Source organism: Sus scrofa, chromosome 11 (genome assembly GCF_054392235.1).
Source record: "Sus scrofa isolate SSC_HxYL_T2T_F1_AM1 chromosome 11, Sscrofa_HxYL_maternal_Yorkshire_Landrace_v2.0, whole genome shotgun sequence".
Taxonomy (NCBI): domain Eukaryota; kingdom Metazoa; phylum Chordata; class Mammalia; order Artiodactyla; family Suidae; genus Sus; species Sus scrofa.
This window is the reverse complement of record NC_139393.1, coordinates 15,154,069-15,177,841: the sequence shown is the minus strand read 5'-3', so window position 1 is coordinate 15,177,841 and position 23,773 is coordinate 15,154,069. Positions and strand designations below refer to the sequence as shown.

At 40.8% G+C, this 23,773-nt stretch overlaps 1 protein-coding gene and 2 long non-coding RNA genes across 3 annotated transcripts in view; 2 read left to right on the top strand and 1 right to left on the bottom strand.

Moving 5' to 3' along the window:
• Window positions 1-23,773, top strand: part of LHFPL6 (LHFPL tetraspan subfamily member 6) — a 227,060-nt gene that overhangs the window by 17,188 nt on the left and 186,099 nt on the right. The window lies entirely within an intron of this gene.
• On the bottom strand, window positions 1,519-10,914 carry LOC146398548 (uncharacterized). Its single transcript, XR_014819326.1, has 2 exons — window positions 9,778-10,914; window positions 1,519-7,152 (listed from the first exon to the last, which is right to left on the bottom strand). It is a non-coding gene; the product is annotated as an uncharacterized LOC146398548 (long non-coding RNA).
• LOC146398549 (uncharacterized) lies at window positions 1,815-8,001 on the top strand. The gene is made up of 2 exons (XR_014819327.1): window positions 1,815-6,992; window positions 7,360-8,001. It is a non-coding gene; the product is annotated as an uncharacterized LOC146398549 (long non-coding RNA).

Below are 23,773 nucleotides of genomic sequence, written 5' to 3'. Positions count from 1 at the left end.
CGCATCCTGCTGGTCCCCTCTCCCCACTCTTCCAGCCTCTTGTTGAAGAGTCTCAACTCACAGCAACTTCGGCTATCATCATCCAGCTCAATCCTGATGCCAGACGTTGCTCTGTAGGGAAACTGGAGGTCAAGATTAAGGGCACAAACGGAGGAATAATCTAATAATAGGATTTGTGCTCCATTGTAGACTCGACAAAGGCTGGACACTTTTGTTTGTAATTGTGACCATATTTTTTTCTGGAAGAGAAGGTTGGCACCGTTTTACAGATGAGAAAAGTTGCGATTTAAAGAGGCCAAGATCAGGGAACAAGCTAGTGGCCAAGCTGGGATGCAGACCTGAATCAGGTGAGCCCCATCCTGTCCCTTCTCCTCTAAAACATGGTCCTGCCCTCGCTGTGACACAGATGGAGTGTAGTCTTGACATCAGTCAAGATGTCAAACCTCAGCTTTCTCTGGAAAGATCAGAGAAGGTGCCTTGGACCCATAGGTAGGTTTTGAACGAGACCTGGAATTATTCAAATCTATGGTTTGAATAATTAGGAAACAGAGCAAAAACATTTCAAGCTTCCATTTTAATATTTTATATGTATTTTGAGGGGATAGGCATGGGCTTTTTTATTGAATTGCAGTTGATTTACAATGCTGTATTTCAGGTAGACAGGAAACATGTATATGTAGTTACATATCTGGTGCCATAGAGGATGTCTTTGTTGATTATGTCTTTTATGTGTAGTGGTGTCTACCTGTTAGTTCCAAACTCCTAATTTATCCTTCCCCCATCCCTTTTCACCTTTGTTAACCATACGCTGGTTTTCGAAGTCTGTGAGTCTGTTTCTGTTTTGTAAGTTCGTTTGTCTTATATTTTAGATTCCACATGTAAGTGATATCATGTGAATTTGTCTTTGGTTACTTCACTTGCTGTAATAATCTCTAGGTCCATCCATGTTGCTGCAAACGACATTATTTCATTCTTTTTTATCTGAGTGGCATTCCACTGTATATATGTACCACATCTTTGTCCATTCATCTGTGGATGGGCACCTGGGTTGTTTCCATGACTTGGCTATTGTGCATAGTGCTGCAGTGAACATCGGACTGCATGTGCCTTTTTGAATGAGAGGTTTTGTCTTTTCTGGTCATCGGCCCAGGAGTGGTGTTGCTGGATCGCATGTTAATACTTTTAGTTTTTCGAGGGATCTGCATGCTGTTTTCCACAGTGGCTGCAGCAGTTTACATTCCTACCAACAGTGCAGGAGGGTTCCCTTTTCTCCACACCCTCTCCAGCATTTGTTATTTGTAGACTTTCTGGTGATGGCCACTGTGACTGATGTGAAGTGATACTTTTGTTGTGCATTTCCCTAACAATTTTGTTATGCATTTCCCTAACAATTAGTGATGTTGAGCAGCTTTTCATGTGCCTATTGGACATCTGGAAGCTTGCTTTTTGAAGAGAGTTTTGGTTTTTTTTTTTTTTTGCCTTTTCTAGGGCCGCTCCCGCAGCATGTGGAGGTTCCCAGGCTAGGGGTCCAATCGGAGCTGTAGCCGCCGGCCTACGCCAGAGCCACAGCAGTGCGGGATCCGAGCCGCGTCTGCAACCCACACCACAGCTCACGGCAACGCCGGATCGTTAACCCACTGAGCAAGACCAGGGATCAGACCCGCAACCTTGTGGTTCCTGGTCAGATTTGTTAACCACTGAGCCACGACGGGAACTCCCGAAGCGAGGTTTTTGAGTAATTGGCAATGCACATACTATATAACAGTTTTCTGAACATGAGACTTGATCCTCTGAATGAGGGCTTCTTCTTCTTCTTTTTTTTTTTTTTTTTTCTTTTTAGGGCCCCACCTGCAGCATATGAATGTTTCCAGACTAGAGGTCGAATTGGAGCTGCAGCTGCCAGCCTACAACATCGTTCATGGCAATGCTGGATCCTTAACCCACTGAGCGAGGCCAGGGCTTGAACCTGCATCCTCATGGATAGTAAATGGGTTCATGACCTGCTGAATGAGGACTTATTTCATCCATTCGTAGAAGATCTACGTCTGGCCCTGTATTCATGTATATTATACCCATGTCTGGAAAGAAGTATCAAATGTTCGTCTGATTCCCAATGGGGACTGTGACACACACATGAAGTTTAAAAAACAAACAGTCCACTACTACCACTCTGAGCCTTAGATGAGTAACTCTTTAGATTGTTCCGTGCCTTAAATGTTTTATTTCATATTTGATTGTATTCCATATTAGGTGACTTTCAGGTATTCCTATGAAAGCTTACTATTTTTATATCTGATTATTACTTATATAGGACATAAATACCACTTAGGATTTCCTTGTCCTGTGGAATAATATCATTATCCAGTTCATATCTTTTCCCTTTAATTATTACATTTATAACCTCTTACATATGCAGTCACAAAAATGAATTCTTCAACATGATTTGTAGAATGAGGCATCACTTGAGATTTCCTAAAAGAATAAGCTTGGCTAAAATTTGGACTACATGACATGGTTAGTTTTTGGTTGTTGTTTACACTTTCCGTTGAATGGCTGTATGGTTGTCCTAATGGGAATTAAGGATTCTTGTTTACTGCATCTGATTGGATAAGAGGATAAAGAATGTAAACCATGGGTAAAAGAAATTATAGGGTTTTCCCTACTTTTTAAACATTCCTCTTCAAGAGTTAGCCTCATTTGTTTTATGCTTTTGCTTTAAACACTTAAAAGAATCCCACCGCCCAACTCAAATACCGGCTCAGTTGTGACCAGACTGACATGTGATACTACTTAAAATGAAACCATCTTAAATCTGCCAGAGCTGTAATCATGATTGAACCATTATTGCCCACAAATGCTAATTATCTGAATATTTTCTTGCTTAGCTCTTTCATTATCATTCTGTCATATAAAGTCCCACTTCCATCTTCTCTTTTCTTGCCATGACTTTTGCAAATCCTGCTGGATATTTTAAAATTATATAAATCTTCTCAGAGATGAAGTACGATTTCCATTAGCTAGATTTGGTGAGCTTGTGGCTTGGAATGTAAAAGCAATATGTTTCCTTTGCTTATAAGCCACCAAAGCTTTCCATGACCATGCGAGGAAACGGGGAGGCAACACGAAGGAAGATTTGCTTGTGTTTATGGCTGATAGAGCCAGATTCAACTTCGTGTTCTGTGTCTCGTTGCCAGAGAAGAGCTGGCGAACAGTATGAGCATCCAGGGGTTTTGGTTAAGAGGGGCTTGGAGTCAGCAGCCTTTAGGTTTTCACACTCTGTCTCCACAATTAACATTGTGAGCTTAACTGGCTGACCAGATCCTCCTCAGGCTGTTTTGAGGAACTTGGACTTGAACTTGCTGTGATGGGGAGTCAGTATAGGGTTTAGACAATGCAATTTGTGATGAAGGTAGACTGCCTTCTGTAGAGTAGATATATAAAGAGGTCTAATCAGTAGGAGATAACGTCCCATCTGTGTGAGAGAAGATGAGGGTCAAAACTAAAAGGGCAGTAGAAGTGGAGAAGAGGACTTGGACCTCAATCTGTTGAGGAGGTGAAATCGTTTCAGGACCTGGTACTGGGTGTGAGCCTGTGCTCATGTCAAGAAAAAGTTCAGGGGGTCCAGGTGTACTGAAGGATACCAGTGGTTTCAACTTTGAACACTGTTGGATTTGCAGGAGGACTGTCTTGCGAGCAGTCAGGTGTGTGTTGGCCACGTTCAAAGAGATAGCACGTGAGGCATACATTTCGTGCTTATCAGTATATGGGGATGTTAAAGCTACATGAGTCAGTGAGATGGTTGAGAAAGGGCCTAGAGGCATAATATATACCAAATACAATATGCCTGCTAAGACTTACAAACATGGCATTATGAAAGTGCAGGGAAAGTCAAGATACAAAATATTTTTTTGTGGGTGGATGGGATGAAGAAAAGTTTAAAATTAGCGTATATGATGGGCCATTGAGGATGAGGCCTTCAATAATGGAATAAAATTAAAATATTAATGTAATTAATGTAAAATATTAAAGATGGCTTTCAGGAAAAGAGAAAAAAATCTGCAAAGGTTGGAAATTGCAGGATGTGTTTGGGAAGCTACAGACAGTATGAGTTTGCTGGCGTGATAACTACAGAAGGAGTAAAGAAAGATTAAGTTTGAAAAGCTAAATAGGAGCCAGAACCTGCACCTAAGATTTTTCAATGTACATCATCCTTCTCCTTCTAGAGAGATATTCCATAGACTTGGAAAATTTTTACATGAAAAGTTCTAAGAGTTTCTCTCTCACCATCCTACGGCATCCCTTCTAGAACGTCAGAGCCAGCTTGTGTCTGAACAGGGGCTTAATACTTTCGGAAGTTGTTTTATCCATTTTTATGACCTTTGGAATTATTAGTATTTTCATTATTTCATTTTTTTGAGCTTGTGCCTTCCTCTGATTTCTGTGCTTCCCGTTTGTTCCTTCTGTACATACGAAGATGAGTGATAATTTACTATCCTGCCATCCAATCCACATAAAGAACATTAACATTGTCACATATCTTGCAAAAATCAAGGCACCTTATGCCTGTAACACTTTTTTAACTTATCCAAACTAAAGGGGAGGTGAGTGTAATATGGTTTAATCTTCATGATGCAGTACTGCGTTCTGGGAATCTGCTTTCTCTTGGTAAACCTTTTAGACTATAGGGCTAAATATTAAATCCGCATTTTTCTTCAGGTAGTCGGTATAAAATTACTGATCTGTGTTTCTAAAAACTACAGTTTTTCTTTTTCCCCCTTTTGAAAATGAGAGCAATAGTTTGAGCGCTTCCATGACCTGCTCAACTAGATTATGTATGCATGCTGATATCCTGGTCATCAGTTTATTGCTGGTAGCTCCCTGTATTTATAAACTCTTAAATCAGCATGTTTAACAGTTATGCAAATATGTTTGCAAATACATTTATGGAGAAACATAACATAGTTTAAAAACTAAGCATCATTCGGATGTTGGAATTTTCATCCATCCATCCATCTATCTATTCATCATCTACCCATTTATCCAACAATATTTATTTATGTTTACTGCGGGCTAGGCGCTGCACTAAGGGCTGAAGATATATTGGTGAGCGAGGCAGATATGATCCTGCTCTACTGAGGTTTTTGATTTTCAAGCAGTAATGAAAACCAAGATGAAAAATGGTTTTCAAGCAGCAGTGAAAATGGTTGTCTCCTGAGATTGGGGAAGGGTGACCGAGGAAGACAGGTGAGGGTTCACTCAAAAGCCTTTTCTGTTTGTTAAATCCTCTGTCCTTCCCTGATCTGAGAACTGAGGTCCCTGGATAAAATCAACTCAGATTCTGGTCTGCTGCTGGGCTGCAAAGCAAGAGTCTTTCTCTGAAGGCTGTCAGCCTCTACCTAAAGCAGACAAAGCAAGCAGTGACGGTGATTGTGGGGGAGGCCGAGTCCAGAGCTTCTGAGATGGGGGGGGGGGGAAAGGAGTTTTGACTTCTAGCATCATGCACAGGGAAGGTGGAATACCAAGTAAGAGAACAATTTCATAGAGTTTTCCAGATTTAATTTCCAGGATAAAATACTCAGCTTACAGAATTGAGAGAAAGCTGGCCAGTTGAGAAATGCAGCTTTCGAAAATGGAGTCGAATTCATCGAGGCAGATGTGTAGGGTGCTTTGCCCTGTTTCTGTAGTTTTGTGCATTTTTCTAGGCTGAATTGAAATTGATAGGCAGCAGCAGTATTTTCAACTGTCTTTCAGAGCCACCATGCCAGCTTACCCCATGTTCATATACTATAAAAGGGTGTTTTTCTCGGCTAAGTTGATGTTGTATATCCTATCCTGGGCTTTTGGACAGGTTATTTCAGCTTCATATTGCTTTCTTTCAACATTTCATAAAAGGCAATATTTCCCATTCTCTGTTGTCACAAAAGCTATGAAAATACATGCCACCCATTTAAAGAAAAAAATGGATGTCCAGAAGGTTTCTCTCCTCAACACGAGTTTCGTGTGTACAGTTGGTTGGCTTTTCTAGTGTTTATCAGCTACCCCCCCCCCAAAAAAAAACCCAACAACGGCAATAAAAAAAAACCCTCTCAAAAGACTAACTAAGGCTGTTTCTTATAATTCTTCTTAGAGTGGAAAGGGCTAGAGAAAAATGTTATTAATGAAGCATTTGCATTACTCTAGCACAGACAGGCAAACATTTTCCTGGAAAGGTCCAGCTAGTAAATATTTTTAGCTTATGGGCCATAGGGTCTCTGTCAGAACTACTCGGCTCTGTTTTGGGAGATGGGAAAGCAGCCATAAACAATTTATAAATGACGGAGAGTGTCTGTGTTCTAATAAAACTTTGTTTACAAAAACAGGCTGCAGGAAGGGTTTGGACTCTGTTCCGTTGTTTGTTGACCCTGCTCTAGAACAGAAGTTGGAAAACTGTGGTCTTTGGACCAAATCTGGTCTGAGGCCTGTTTTTGTTCAGTTGCAGAGCTAAGAATGGTTTTAAAGAGCTGTTTAAAAGCAAAAGGGGAAATGGGCGCAGGAAGTGAGGGACGAAGTGGAGAAGAAAGAGAAGGGAGAGAGACTTTGACCCCTATCACCTAAAATATTTACTGCTTGACTTATAAAGAAAATGTCTATTGATCCATTTTCTAAAAGTTTGCTTATTTCTTCCTGGATAATTTCAAGTTGTGGATTTCATTTGGTGCTCATTCTCTCTTTACCTGTGGTTAAAATTTCAGTCATATGGAGCAAGGAAGCTTGTTAGACAAAATGCAGAACTTAAAATTTTGATAATATACTGGGAATCAGAAACATCACTGATTGTTTTCTTTGCTCTCATTATTCTTTTAAAATATAAGATTTATCAGGAAATTTTAAGAATGTAAATTATTTTCTGATCTTGACAGTATTTTTTGTTTTTTATTTTTTTAAGAATGATTTTTATTTTTTCCATTATAGCTGATTTACACTGTTTTGTCAGTTTTCTACTGCACAGCGAGGTGGCCCAGGCACACATATTTTTATTTTCCAGTACAAATGTTATGTACTGGTAAGTTATGTTTACACTCTACTGTAGTGTGTTAAGTGTTAAAAAGCATAATGTATGAAAACAATGTATATACTTTAATTAAAAATACTTTATTGTTAAAAAATGCTAACCTTCATCTGAGCCTTCAGTGACTCATCATCTTTTTGCCGGTGGAGGGTCTTGTCTTGATGTTCATGACTGCTGACCAGTCAGGGCGGTGGTTGCTGAAAGTTGGGGTGACTGCAGCAATTTCTTAAAATAAGACAATGAAGTTTGCTACATCAATCTACTCTTTGTTTTTTTTCTTTTTAGGCTGTGCCCTCTCTCGGCATATGGAGGTTCCCAGGCTAGGGGTTAAATGGGAGCTGCAGCTGCCATCCTACACCACAGCCACAGCAACATGGGATCTGAGCTGTGTCTGCGGCCTACATCACAGCTCACGGCAACACCGGATGCTTAAGCCACTGAGCGAGGCCAGGGATTGAACCTGTGTCTTCATGGATACTAGTCAGGTTTGTTAAGCACTGAGCCATGATAGGAGCTCCTGACTTGTTTATCTTCTATTTAGACCACTAAAACTTCCTCCATGTCAACCATAAGGCTGTCTCGCTTTCTTTTCATCCATGTGTTCACTGGAGTAGCACTTCTAATTTTCCTCAAGGACCTTTCCTTTGCATTCACAACAAGGCAATGGCTTGTTGGTGGAGCAGTCAGAACACACACAACACTTAGCACTTAAGTTGGCTGTCAGTTCATGGTGCCCCCAGACAGTTACAATAGCAGTCTCAAAGATCACAGATCACTATGACAAATACAATAACCATGAAAATTTTAAATACTGCAAGACTTATAAAAATGTGACCCAGAGACAGGAAGTGAGCAGATGCTGTTGGAAAAAAAAAAAATGGAGCCCATGGACTTGCTTGATGCAGGGTTGCCACAAACCTTCAAATTAAAAAAACAAACAAAAAAACAAAAAATGCAGTATCTGTGAAACAGAATTAAAACTAGGTATGCCTGCATTGAGAGTCATGGAGGTACCATTTCTGCTTTCTAAGGATGTATTACCTCAAAACAATGCTTGAAGTGTAGCAAGTAGGAGAATGAGTTGCCTTAATATAAGGGAAAAGGAGGGACTAGAACATGGGCGCCCAGATGCTTCTTTATTCTTCTCTCCAGCTACATGCAGTCTCCACCCTCTCAAAGAGGTGGCAAGCAGTTCCATTCAAAGACTCCTTCCTCCTTCTTCCTTCTTTCTAGTCTTTCCAACAGGACAAAATCATGCACTGACACTTTGAACTTAAGAGGCACACTCTTGCTATAAAAAATTATTTACAATTTCTCATGTTCCCAGAAGCCCTGTCTGCATCTGTTTGTGTGTTTCAGATGTACTTGGGAGCATACTAGTCTGAAAATTGAGTTAAAATATAAACAGCATGGCCTCGTGGCTTTTCTATTGACTGGGCTTGTTTTTAGGCAGCAGTGAGATTTCTTATCATGTTTGTCATTCTCCACGTGACTCTGTGAGCTGGTTAGGTGCTGGAATCCCCACAGACAGCAGGCTAGAACCCCTCTGGGCTGGGAGCCCCAGTGTAGGTGGCTGAGACAGTGAGTCAACAGGACTGGAATTTGCACACTCCGGAGTGATAATTCTCATGCAAAGAGTTCTCAGATTTTCAGAAGGGCTTATCAGCCTCCTCCTTTGGAATCGACTCTGCCAGGAATTTACAGAGCTTTACTAGAATATGCAGAATGTTCTTTTATAATAATCGGTTTCATTCAGAAATAACCCAATTAATCTAGACTGAAAAAAACTCCACTGTTCCCATCAAAATCCTTTCCAAACTACCCATCCCTTTCCCTGCTCTGTTTCTTCAGTCGTTTCCTCCTCATTGTCTTCTGCTGTCTGTGCCAGCATCCCGGCTTATTTTAACAACTACAAAAATATAAAAACCACAACGCCAAAATTATAGTTGGAGCTTCGTTTTGCACTATTTAAGACCTCTATTGTCATATGTAATTTGCAGTAAACTTGAACTCAAAGTGAAATTTTATAAAAAACTTTCTTTTTGACTATAGTGTTTAGAAACGATACTCTGACATAGACTAGATTGGCGTTGTTTCCTTAAGAGAATACTTTATCACTCTGTGTTGGGGTATATGGATTTGATTGCTCCCCCTCTCTTTTTTCCTCCTGGGTCCATCCTCCCTCTGGATATGGGGTGAGCTTCCTGACACACTTAATTCAAAAGAGTTTGTTCTTTATTCTAAGCAAATGGCATCTTAACCAGCATGGCCCATGGAGTTCCCATTGTGGCTCAGTGGGTTAAGAACCTGACTAGTATCCATGAGGATGCAGATTTGATCCCTGGCCCCGCTCAGTGGGTTAAGGATCCCGCGTTGCCATGAGCTGTGGTGTAGGTCACAGATGTGGCTAGGATCTGGCATTGCCATGCCTGTGGCATAGGCCTGCAGCTGTGGCTCTGATTTGACCCCTAGCCTGGGAACTTCCATATGGCACAGATGCGGCCCTAAAAATAAATAAATGTGGAGTTCCTGTCGTGGCGCAGTGGTTAACGAATCCGACTAGGAACCATGAGATTGCGGGTTCAGTCCCTGCCCTTGCTCAGTGGGTTAACAGTCCGGCGTTGCCGTGAGCTGTGGTGTAGGTCTCAGACGCAGCTCGGATCCCGCGTTGTTGTGGCTCTGGCGTAGGCCGGTGGCTACAGCTCCGATTCAACCTCTAGCCTGGGAACCTCCATATGCCGCGGGAGTGGCCCAAGAAATAGCAACAACAACAACAACAACAACAAAAAGACAAAAGACAAAAAAATAAATAAATAAGTAAATAAATAAATGTATAAAAATGAACAGCACGGATCATTTCTGGTCTTTGGAGTATTCTCGGGACTCAGGAATGTGGAAGAAGTGTTTATGCCTTGGGATTGCTATTGACTCAGAGAGGTTCTAATGTGAGAAGACAACCCGTAATTTATTGCCCTTTGTATTTATTTTGCTTATTATGGAGGGATGCTAGTTATACCCTATCAAGGTATAATAAGGTATGTTGATAGGTGTACAGAACCCTGCCCCACTAGCATTATTTTTTTCATTTTGTCATGAGAGTCAATAAACTGTTCCAATTTCCTGATGAAAACTGTTCCCTGGCAGAGTATGCAAGTGGTTTTCTTAACCCTTTTATGCACAAAAGCCTTTATATTGAAATCAGCCAACAATCTTTCATCAGTATTTCTGTTTCCTGAGGTCCAAACTCAATTCATTTTCCTATGGTTAGGTGCTTTCCACTTGTAGATTTCCTAAAGGCAACCAGAAATAGTGGGATATCACAGTGCAGTTTTATGGGCATCTCATTTGGTGCTTTTTGATATGCGGTTCACCTCTAGGTGGGGTGGTTACAGGTGATGTAGTAAGAGCAGAGTGGAGGATCTTTACTTACTGTTCTTGAGTGTCATGTGCATGGGCCACTGACGGCAGTTTAGAAGTAGGAAGGTGCTCAGACACCTGTTGCTCTGGCCCCGCCTGATGACTTAGTCTGGATGGATTAGGGAGAGATAGATGGATGGATGAATGGGTGGATAAATAGATAGATAGATAGATAGATTCTTAGTATTCACTTTTTCCTTTACCACCTCCATTTGGAAGGAATCCAAAAAGGTCACCTCATTTAATCCTGGCAGCAGACTTTACCATCTTTATCAAATACTCCTCCATGTATTTATAATGCTGTGCTAGATGCTGTATTCAGAGTATGCCAAATAGGGTTTCTTCTTGGCCTTGGCAATTTACCTGCTGATTTGGCTAAACTTGTGCTGGATTTCCTTAAAAAATAAATAAACAAACAAACAAACAAATAAATAAATAAAATAAAAAGTCTCCAGAGGAAAACAGCTCAGAATTTCCTGATTTGAATGACTCTCGAAGGCAGAATGCCTTCCAAGGCATTGCTAAGAGCCAGTTTACTGAGAACTCACCACGGCCCAGCCTGGTACCATGAGATGTACACACACCTTGCACAGTTTTTGGTTACCTCCAGGGAATATGCAAGTGTCTGTTCTCTCAATATTCCTGGGGGAGAGCATCTGTGAACCTCGTTTTAACAGGGAAAGAAGCAGAGGCTCTGACAAGTAAAGGAGCATGCCATCCTTGATTCTTAATTTCATTTCCAGTCCCCTGAGCTAGCTGTGATACTTGCTCTGAAACCGTGAGTATAATCTGTTACCCTGGGAGGAATAACAAAATACAGAGACATGACCACGGATTAATAAAGATCTGATGAGGAGCAAAAACCTCTGATCGCCTTAGGAAATGCGGCTCCCAGGGAAGGAGACATGATGCTCCAGGTCTCCGGCCTCCCCTCGGCCTGTCCGTTTGATTCTCATTAGCCAAGAAGGCGCACACACCGGCTGCCCTGCTGCTCTGCCAAACGCCCCATGCTGCTGACTCGTCTGGTTTTACCCTCCATGAATATTTTTGGTCCCTCGTCTCATTAGCCGGCCCCTTTAGTGAACAGTCTGAGTCACTTATCAACCCTCCGGATGCACATATTCTAGTCATTCAGGAGCTCCTGTGCTTTTTGCCTCTGCACGGAGATAGAACTATGTTTTGTTTCTGTCAGCGCAGATTTAGTGGCTTGAGGGAGAATGGACTAGCACAGAAAAGGTTTTCTTATTTGATCCATCCTTCTGCTTTTTTGCCTTTTATATGATCTTTGGAACTTAAACTTACAGGATTTATTGAGCCCTGCATTTTAAAAAGCCATTTTTAAAGTTAGAGTTGATTTAGTGTTGTGTCAATTTCTGCTGTACAGCATAGTAACCCAGTCATACATATATCCACGTTCTTCTCTTACTTTCTTCCATCCTCTTCTATCCCAAGAGATTGGACGTGATGCCCTGTACCGTACAGCAGGACCCCATTGAAGCCATGTTTGTTATTGTCGCTTTGCTGGATGATTTGGTGATGTTCTCTGCGAATGTGTGTTTCTAGTATTGCCCTGTGACCTTTATGACTCCTATAATGAGGAATTTAAAAAATTATTATGACTCCTACTGCAGTCATCAGTTTTCTGCATAAAATAGTTTTTTCTTTGAATACCCTCTATTTCCCCTCTGTGAGGAATTTATTCTCCCCTTGGTGCGTGGGGACAAATTATGTTCATAACAGCCATTAATGATACTGGGAAGAGTGTGTAAATCTTTGATGCATTGAAAGCCAAATGGTGCCCTGGTGGGTCTTTTTCCCTATCTTACCTTGACGGATTTTGTTTGGCAGCATGTGCTATAGGTTGTTTGGAGTGTCTGTCCTCATATTTTCTTCCGACTCTATGCTCACGCCGTACACACAGATGCATGCGCTCACAGGTGTGGTCTTAGAAAGTGGAGACGTAAGTGGAAAACTAAGATCTAACACGTCATTTTAATTTTCAGTGAGAGGCTGAATTTGTGTCTGAGTTCTGGGTCTCTCCTCTGTGTTCCCACCATACCCTGGGATCCCGGGGTGGCCCTTCTGACACTGGGAAATGGCTGTTTTTACTTGGTGGTGTCCCCATGAGGAATGGATTTGGCAATGCTGTACATCTTCGATTCTGAGTATAAGGCATGGCACGTGGTGGGTGCTTAGTTTAGATTTTACTCCGTAAAGGAGTTAGTGAGTGAGAGATTGGCCAAGATGGAGTAGAAAGACCCCAACCCACCTCCACTCATGGGCACACCAAAATGACAACTAATTATAGAACCATTAATGAAAAAGACTGAAACCCACCAGGAAGGATTTTCTACGACTAAAGACGTAAGGAAAGAGTGCATGAACAGGGAAGCAAGGTGTCTGCTAACCCCACCTTGGCACTATTGTCATGCTAAAGTAAGTATCTTGTGAGTTGCTGGATAAATATGTGCTCTTATTTCTAACGCATGGAATATAGAATAGGGAAATGAAAAGAATGCAGAATTAGATGTTAGATACCGGGACCTTATCCAGCTAATCATCTGGCTGTGTGTTTTAGGAAATTTTCGTAATCTCCCTAACATGAGTTTTCTCATTTGTAATAGAGTGGTTCCTGAGAAGATTGTTAAAAGAATCAAGTGAGATTCCACATCCATTTTGATTGAGCAAACATTTACAGAGTATTCATTCTCTCAGGGCTGGGCTCTGTGCAAAGTGCTGAGGAGAATAAAACTCCACCACTGTTTTCCTGAAATTCGGAGACTACGAGAGAAGTTCCTCTCAAAGGCTACAGTGCACCAAAGTCAAGGGGATCTTGTTAGCACTGTTGGTTCTGGTGCCATAGGTTTAGGGAGAACCTGAGATTCCCCAGAGATGTCAGTGCTGGAGGTTCCTGGACCACATCTTGATTAACTAAGGCTTTAGGGAGATGTTGGCGAACAGGTGTTCCTGCAAAGTGGTAAGGGCTGCAACCCTGGCATCCCAAAGTAGGATGTGAGCATAAAGAGGAAGCAGTCAGTTAGTGCTGGGGAGACGGAAGAGGCAGGCTGAGCTGTGAAGTGGGTCATCTAGGGCCTGAATTAGTCAATTTACAGCCAGAAAAGTGGGAAAGGTCTTTGGTCAGAGCAGGCAACGTGGACCTGGACACTGGCTGGCTCCAGCATCGCGTTAGGAACCAGAGGAGAAGAATGGCAAGAAAGGAGGCTAGAACGCCCCCTTGGGGCCAGTGGGTGAACAGTTGGTCCTATTTGCCAAGCTGAGACCTCAGACTCAACGCTGGAGTCAATATGCTGTCAAGAGATTTAGCAGGGCCGTTATCTTATATGTGTGAAATAGGCAATTTGCATAACTGAAAGTAGAGTGTCCTGTGACACCCCCAGGTAGTAAATGAAAAGATTAAGACTGTAGGTGAGAGGCGGTGTTTTAGGAGAGCCTTGAACAGGCTTTGGAGAAAAACAGCAGGAATTGAATTCTGGCTCCACTAGAAGGATTTTTCAGCTAAAAATCTATTGAGAAATTTTATTTGCTTTCTGAATCTGAGTTTTCTTATCTATAGAGTGGAGGTAATAAAGACCATCTTATGGAATAATTGTGAAGATGAATCCTTTATGTCATTCTTTGAAATATCATTTTTTGGTAGAGTATGCAGTTTGGGGCTTGCAGAAGGTGTTTGCTAACTTCTTATTATTAATAATGTTGACTTTGAGAAGTTTCCTCATGGTGCCATGGATTAAGGATCCAGAGCTGTCACCGTTGTGGCTCTGGTCACCGCTGTGGCACGGGTTCATCCTCTGACCCGGGAACTTCCATATGCCACTGGTGAGGCCAAATTTATAATAATAATAATAATAGTGTTGATTTTGAGCTCTTATAAACGCCTGCCTAGGACATGACCTAGCGGATTTGGACAGCAGCTATGTTGATGGACTGTCAAGTGCCTTTTGCCCTGGGTGGTATTCTGATGCCTTCGGAGACCGTCTTAGAAGCTCAGTTGGTCCTGTGGGTGACAGGGATCACCAGTGTTCTGCTTGGACAATGCTCTGAGAGACTTTAGAGGGTGTTCTATAAAGAGTGGGAAAGGTTTTCTTAAATGTTCAAAAATGAGGAAGACAAAGAAGTGTTTCTGGCCAAGGGAGAGAAGGTAGAGGATTGCTGTAGTACCTGTCCAAGGATTTAGTTCAACAAGACAGGTTCAGTTTATTGGAGAAGGTTTTCCTGACCGAAGCAGATCTGGGTGAGATGGCTTTCCCTGTGCTCTGCAGCATGGAGTGACCATCTGCAGCACGACCTCGTCACCCTTTGCTTTCTCTACATGACGTTGCGCTTCTGAAGGCAGGGACGGTTGTCTTCCTCATTGTGGATTTCCCACTGCCTGGAGCAGGGACACAAAGTTGGCTTTCAATAGATGTTTTCATCTTCACAGTTCTGTGAGTCGTACTGTGCTCGCTAGAAAGGAATGACGCTGGCAGAGGGGTTGAAGGAGGTCTGGGGTTTAGGGAGTTGTGGGAGTCTGCAGTGTCCTCTTCAGTTAGTCCAGTTCTGGCTCTGTGTCCTATTTTGGATACTGCTTTTGAGATCCAAGTGTCCCTCTTGAACCCTGTCTGCATCCACATCTTGTTTCATGTTTATTTTGGCCGATCACGTTAGAATAAAGACCTTGTCTCTTCCATAACTCCCCTTCCCAGAAACCTGATGTCGTCTCTGAATCCCAGCCTGGGAACTGGAGCCAGTGGGCCTCTATGCTGCATGTTGGATGTGTCTTCCCTGGGGGACGACTCCACCTATCCCTGGAGGGGAGGCGCTGAATGCTCCTGAGCCCTTCAACTTGATCTCTCCCTGGCTTCTAGCAGCTGCGGAGAAATCCAGCACCTGCCTGTTATCCTCTCCTTGGATGCTGCGTTTGGTCGGATAGACTGGGTCCTGTCTCAGCACCCAGGGTAGCATCTCTCCATTGAAGGGCTCTGATTTCCAGGTTCTGACCCTTCCTGGTCTGTTTTGTTCAGTTAATCCTGAGTGGACCAAGATCAAAAGCATGATTACATTAAATGAATAGGAGTTTTATAGAATGGAATGTTTCTTCATTTCCAATAAGAATTTTTAAAAGGTCAACTTTGCTTCAGTACATGCCAAAGGGGTGGCATTTAGAGAGTAGTAAATATCATTTAAGAAAATTCCCTTCCTAAAATAGTGTATCCTGCCTAGTACTGGCGAGAAGGTTAGATCAAGGGTTTCTACTCTCAGGGGTATTTCTCTGTTAGTTATAGTCACATGTTCCCTGACTTTATTTCATATGCTAGCATACAACTTTAGCAAAACTCGTGTCAGACCTGTTTCTATGAATAAATTTACTGCGGTTCTTTTTGTGGTATTATCTCCTGCCATCTAATAAACAGAGGATTTTTGAAGCAAGTTTTATTCATGAAAATAAAATACTTCAGCATCATGAAAGAATGTTGAATAATGGGAAAAAAAAAAAAGGAGCATTACACAGCTGAGAGGTTATTTCCAACCATGCATTTTAAAGTGTTTTTAGACTTTCTTGGGGATGGGGGGAAAGGGAGATTAGCATTTACTTAATATCTGCCGTATTCTAGTCCTGCACGGACTATATCTCACTCAATCTTTACAGACTTCAATGAGGCAGAAATACCTATCCTGTTTTTCAGACTGACATGGTTAGGTAACTTGTCTAAGGCTCACAGCTTACCTACAAAGTCTGGAGTTGTTCCATTCCCTAGAAGACCAGTATTTTCATATTCACAATTGTACCCTCATTCACCTGTCTAGTTGTAATACATAGTTCTTCTTAGCTGCAATTCTAACTAATTGAAGGCCGTGAAAATCCTCTTAATTTCATCTTTGTTAAGAATCTTTCAAAGTTATATTGGAGTCTTTTGTTATCTTTGTAAGTACAGTCTGCATAATCTAATGCTTAAATGATTTTGTGACTGGTCTTGCTTCTCTGGTGTTGATTAGTGTGAACATCAGTTTCTGATGTTTAATCAGCTCATTGAAGTTTAGCGCTAACTTAGTCTCAGCCACTCCTTTAATAGATGAAGAAATAGGGACTCAGAAGAGTGAAGAGACTTTTCTCAGGGTCACTGTGTTTCTTTTTAGAGGCAAATGTGCATGGGATTACAGAACTCTTTAGAACATGAGTCCTGATATCAACTTTTTTTCCCCTTCTCTTTATAGCAGAATGGAAAAAAAAAAAGGTTTGTGTAACAGAGAGCTTTGTTCTTTAAGGTTTTTCTGCATTCAGAAATTACCCTTCACTTATCTGATTCTGCAAAATGCACAGATGGCAGGGGTGAGAACAGAAAGGGATGATAACACTTCTGGATCCCAACTCCAATTGAATTTAACATAGTCATAGTTATCATTTTCCTGAATAGGAGTCAGGGAACTAATGCTGTCTTGTGATATTTAAGTTTAAAGTTTTGAAGGAGTCAAAAGCTGACTTTCTGCCGTGCCTAACTATCCATTTCAGATAATGGAGCAAAGGTATTTATTTGGCCCACATCTGGATTTGGTTCTTGGCCAGAAAACTAAGTTCCCTCTGAAGAGTTCCTTTCCCTTTCTGGTAGCCCAGGATCCGTAGCTTATTGTATTTAACGTATTAAGCATTGTGCTGGGTGTATGAGGCATGCAAAGCTTCACATGCCGTGCTGCCAAGGAATTTACACCCTTCCAGCATTCAATGAAGTATAGGTTAAACTGTAATGAAAAAATGACCATAAGAAACACATCTGAGAGCTGTTCAGGGGAAAGGACAATCTACCCAACACACTAAGAAGGGGGTGGGAGTGGAGGGTAGGGCTGCATGCCCGTGGGAGAAGAGGGTCATAGAGTCGTCAGCAGGTGAATCACTTGGTTGGGAGCTCAGTGGGTAGAGAAGAGGGTAAGAAAATAACGTGTCAAAGGTGCAGAGATATGAAAGAGCATGGTCTTTGGGGGCAATAATTCTAGCTTGATGTGCCTGAAGAAGTATGGAGAGATGCTGTAAGAAATGACCAAAGAATCAGGTGATGGAGCTTCTTAAACCCCATGCCAAACTGTTCAGAACATTCTATAGGCAGCTAGGAGCCATTAAACAATCTGAGATGGGGAATGGTATGTCCTGACATGCCTTTTGGTAAAATAGTGATTTTGGCTTAGTAAGAAAAGTATTCTACTTTAGTGGCTAAAGAATGTATTAAAGAAACAAAAGAGTGAGGAGGAAAGAGGAGAGCTTTTGGTAGAGAAATGATTCTGCCTTTATTAGTAGAATGCAGGAAGAATGGAGGAAGGCAGATAGTTTTGACGCTTACTTCTGTGTTGAAGTTGCAAGACCAAGGGACTGATGATGGGAAGGACAGGAGAGGCAGAGGTTGTCAAAGTGCATTGACTAATCAGGAGTCTAGTAATGGTGATGTTGATAGATTTGAAAACACAGGGGCAGGAAAAGAGAATGATATAGAATGAAATCCAAGGAGCAACTTGGAAAGGTAGCTGATTGTATCAGTTAGCTTGTACTTCTAAACAATCCCCAAGTTTCATGGCACAATAGCCACATATTAATTATTCTCACCAGTTTATGTTTTGGCAGGATGGTTCATCAGGCCTGGGATGGGCTAGGATAATCTCACCTGCTCTCACTCATGTGTCTGCAGCCTTCAGACAGATTGATTGGTGGCTGGTATAGGGTGGCCTTGGCTGAGATGGTTCTTGCTGTGTCTCTCAGCATCTAGCAGGTTAGCTCAGGCTTCTTTTTATGACAGCAGGACAGGATTCCAAGGCATGCCTGGACTTTAGAGACCTGGTCTCAGTACCAGTGTAATAGCAGTTCCATTGCATCCTTTTGGCCAAAGCAAGTCACAAGACCAGTCCAACTTCAGTGGGTCAAGCTGTGAATTCTCACTTCAAGGCTTATAGGTATAAGGAGGGGTGAAGAATGGGGCTATTCTTTTAATCAATTTGCCATATGAGTCCCGATTATTTAAATAATTATCAAAATAATTTAAAAATTGTATTTCATTAATTACATTCATTTGCTTCCCTATGAAGTTTAAACTGAATGATTTTCGAATGTGAGCATGAGAGTGTTGATATCTATTTAAATTTCTCAGTTTGTTGCAATTACGGGAATATGATTCTGGTTTCCCTTTCTTTGGTTCTTGCTGCTTTACATTTCTGCCTTGAACTCCACTCAAAAGCATTAATAAAATTTTCCTCCTTTATTTAAAATTACCTACCGAAAAATAATACTTCAGCATACAATGAAGCCTGCAAGTGTCGACACCGCCCTCGGTCTCCACTCCCCAAACAACCCCATAAATAAAACAACTCGAGTAAATAAGTGATTGTGCCCTCCCTGTCTCAAGGATCCCTTCATTTCACAGTCTTCAATAACTGCATGGGCTGCTTTGTAAGGGGTCACCATTTGGCAAGGTGTGCTTTGTCTCTATAATTCTTCTGCATCGTTCTTATTAATGATGTTTTGCTAGCAGCATGCAGAGCCTTTGAATAACTTTCCCAGAAAGGACCACCCACAGGGAAAATATTAAGCCTACCCAGTGGACTTGTGTGTATCCCTTGTGAAGTGGAATCTTTATGGAAAATAGACACTTGGGGAGCAATTATTATTAATTGCAAGCCCTTTCGGCACAGTTTTTGATCCTTGCACGCACCAGTACTCACTACTCTTGTTCATGTTGGTGACAGTGGAATAGCCCAGTAATGGTTTCGATGCCATTAAGAACAAAGGGGCATTTTGAAAAGTATTCAGTTTTTCAGTTACTGTCCCAGTCACAGTCTTGAATGTGGCTGCGTGTGTTCCTCTGAGTTGATGGATTCTCCTTGCATTAATACCAGCCCCTGCCTCTGGGACAGGCTTTCAAGGTACATGTCGAAGCTGGCCTGTTGACAGTGGGGTTAGGATACCCAGGGGTACAACTTATTTTGATGAAAAAAACCTCATGAATGAGATAATCACATATTATTTTTGATTCATGAAGGTAATGGTATGTGGCACAGAGGGTACTGATTTTAAAAATTTTATGTTCGCATAGATTTTTTTTCTGATGTTTGAGTAATTATCCTGTCCAATAAAAAGTCCAGGTCAACTGTATTTAGCTTATTCACACGTAATAAAAGAAGTTAGCCAAGGTACTCTGAGTCATTAAGCAGAAACTTTTAGGTACAGAGGGTTATCATTATGTCGGTAACTGAAAATTTTTAAATATGACAGTATTATGTCTTTTCCATGTCTTAAGCACATTCTTTAATGTGTCAAAACTTGACTTTGGGAAATGGAGTGAGGGACCACAGGGATGAAAAAGAAGATGCCAGAAGTGAAAACTAAGTCTTTCCTTAGGGGGAAGAAAAATTTCAAGGAAGACCTCAGTAAATGGAGACAGAAAAATGTGTCCTTCATTGAAAGAGTCAATATTGTTAAGATGTCACTTCTCTCCCCAAATGACCGGTAGATTCAGTGCATTTCTTTTCTTTCTTTTTTTTTTTTTTTAAATGAGAGTTGCAACGTTTATTTCAGGTTCTCGCTTGCGTTGTTTTTTTGGTTTTTTTTTTTTCCTTTTTTGCCACACAGGCAGTATGTGGGAATATCTGGTCCAGGGATTTGAACGTATGCTGCACAGCAGCAACCAGAGCCAGAGAGGTAAGCATGCAGGAGCCTCAACCCACTAGGCCATCAGAGAACTCCCAATTCAGTGCATTTCTAATCAGAATTCCAGTTGGACTTTTTGTAAAGGTTGACAGGTTGATTCAGAAATTTAAATGAGAAAAGAATGGAAGTGGAAAAGCCAAAACAATTTTGAAAAGGAAGAACAAAATTGGAAGATTTCAAGCTTAACTGGAAAGCCGCATTAATTAAGGCCATGTGTTACTGGTGAAAAGATAGACACACAGATCCATGGAACCAACTAGAGAGCCCAGAACTAGACTGATGGATAAGGACCACAAGGCTAAGACGACAGCAATAGGTGAATTTGGGTGCTTGATATATAGATGTTCTTATTCTTTCAAAATTTCTGTATGTTTGACATGTTTTAAGGTTTTAAAAAGTTCTCGTTCCCTAGTAGAGAAATCTAACATTCTTTAAGAACATTCTGGAGTTCCCATCGTGGCTTAGTGGTTAATGAATCTAACTAGGAACCATGAGGTTGCAGGTTCAATCCCTGGCCTTGCTCAGTGGGTTAAGGATCCGACATTGCCATGAGCTGTGGTGTAGTGTAGATTGCAGACACGGCTTGGATCTGGCATTGCTGTGGCTCTGGTGTAGCCCAGTGGCTTCAGCTCCGATTAGACCCCTAGCCTTGGAACCTCCATATGCTGCTGGTGTGGCCCTAGAAAAAGACAAAAAAAAAAAAAAAATCCCCAAAATGAAATAATTTGATTTTAGAACATTTCTCTTAAATAGGCAATTAAATTTCCCTCTGCGTGTGCATTTAAAGTATGCAAATAAAGCCCATTGTTAACATAAAAAGCACATGTAAACTGAATTTATCTTGTTCATAAAGCTGGGATAAATAGACTCAGAAGTAGTTAATAGCTTTGCAGTTGTGATTGAAATTGCATATTACTGTATTACCCCTTGTACTTATTCGAAAAGCAGTTTTAAAAGTGGAATAAAACCACTGAGGTTTAAAAAGGTAATGATAAACCATACATTCATAGGTGCTACCTTTGTGACAGACCACTGATGACACAGTATCTGGGAAAAGGTGACTAGTACTATCCATTATACAAACTAAAATCCATAGAGCTAGTGTTTTTCTGATAAGATACAGTTGTTTAAAAAAGTTTTAATGACAGGCTTATTGAGGTATTATTTACTCGTAGTTAATAATTTGTCCTGCTTGATTAACTGTTGCGTGAGTTTTGACAAACACATTCAATTGTGTAATCTTTACCACATCAAGATACCCAAGAGTCCTGTCACCCCCAAAAGTTCTTTCCTGCACTTTGTGGTCCATTCCTCCACCAACCCCAGCCCCTGGCAACTAAGAGTCTGTTTTCTGTGCCTATGGTTTTTGCCGTTTATAGAATGGCATTAAGTGGAATCATACAATATGCAACCTTTAAGAAAAAGTTTCATTGGGATGCAATTCACATGCCATGCAATCTACCCATTTAGAGGATACAGTTCATTGCTTTTTAGAATATTCACAGAATTGTGCCACCATCATCATAATCAATTTTAGATCGTTTTTGTTATTCCAACGAGAAACCTAGTACCCATTGGTAGTCACTTCCTGTGACCCCTCCACCTAACCAGTCCTAGGGAACCACGCATCTATTTTCTGTCTCTAATGTAGCCTTTTGAGTCTGTTTTTTTTCACTTGACATAATGCATTTCAGATCCATCCATGTTGTTGCATTTGAAAATACCTTGTTTTCTTTCCTTGCTGAGGTAGCATCTCACTGTAGGAATGTATCACATTATGGTATTGTATATGCTAGTTACAGGATGTGTGTTTTCTTTTCAGTTGTTAGTGATTGTGGATACAGCTACTATAAACATTTGCCTAAAAGTTTTGCGTGAACATTACTTTTCTCTTGAGTAAGTGACTAGGAGTCAGCTTGCTGGGTTGTGTGGTATATGTGTGCCTAACGTTCCAAGCCCAACTGTTTTCCAAAGTGGCAATACCATTCTATGTGCGCACCAGTGGTGTGTAAGCATTCCAGTTGCTCTACCGCCTGGTCAACACTTTGCATGATCTGTCTTTCTAATGTTAGCTCTTGTTATGTGTGTGTAGAGGTATCTCATTGTGGTTTGTGTATTGTATCTAAGATATCTTTGCCTAACCCAAGATCACACAAGGACCTCTTACGTGTTTTCTTCTAGAAGTTTGTTTTAGATTTTGCACTTTGGTCTCTTGCAGAAGCCAAAGGGTTGTTTGTTTTTATATGGACATACAGCTATTCCAACAACATTTGTTGTAAAGACTATCTTTCCTCCATTGAATTTCCTTGGTACTTTGGTAGGAAAATCAGTTGACCATAATTGTAATTTCAATGTACATTTTCCTTTTTATCAGTAAGCAGTATTTCGTATGTCTGTTTGCCATGTATGTATCTTCTTTGAGGAAGCCTCTTTTCAAAATCTTTGTTCATTTTGTAAGAGGATTTTAAAGTAGGATTAAATTTTGAGAGTTTCTTATATATCCTGGATAGAAGTTTTAAATCAGATATGTTTTTTGCAAGTATTTTCTCTGTGACCTGTCTTTTCATTTTCTTCTGAACAGTTTCTCAAGAAGCAGAAGTTTTTGATTTTGATAAAGTCTAATGTGTCAATGTCCACCTTTATTATTTATTTATTTATTTATTTATTTATTTATTTTTGGCTGCACCCACAGCATGTGGAAGTCCCCAGGCCAGGAATTGAACCCACACCGCAGTAGGCACTGCAGTGACAACACTGGATCCTTAACCACTGCACCACAAGAGAACTCTCAGTGTCTACTTTTCTGAATAGTGCTTTTATGCTTTCAAGCTAGCTCTTGCATCCTCATAGCATACTGTCAACCTTTTTTTGGCAAGCATTTCTTCATTTTCTGGTATAAAAAAAATGTCCCAAGACTCATGTTGTACTTTCTCTGCCCATACTAGAATCACCCATTTTTTATTTCTTTTGCTGAGACATATTATTAGGAAGACAAACTTTTTTTTTTTTTTTTTTTTTTTTGGTCTTTTGTCTTTTGTCCTTTTAGGGCCACACCCTGTAGCCTTCTTATCTTTGCTTTATCTGTGAGCCCTTTAAATTTTGTTGATTTTTCAGGGGGGTTGGGGTAGGGCAGGGTGAGGGTAGGTATAGGTAAACCTGTTTTCCTCCAAAACGAAAATGGCTTAAGTTTGCATCTATGGTAGAACATTGCATATTGTCTCCTTACTTTGGGGCATTTCAACTTCGTGTAACCTATGATTCTGACAAACGAAATAAGCAATTTATATCAGAATTACGTGTCATTCTTAACAATGTTAGAAAACAAAGGAAGGAATAAATATGGAAAAAAGAGCTTGGACACATTAGGTATGTTCTTTGATTCATAAAAAAATTTATGGTTTCAAAACTGGCTTAACCATTTGTTCAAGGATTTATTTCAGGTTTAGCAACATCCAGTGAAGAAGCGTCATTTCTTAGTAGCTGGTACAGGTCAGGAAAGAGGTAATCCCCAATTCTCTAAACAGAGGTTTGACAATTTAAAATTCTTGGAAAGAAGTATAATTTTATTATTTCCCATTAAAATAGTTTTTTTTCCACCTTGGTTAGGTAAATATTATCCAGTGGGT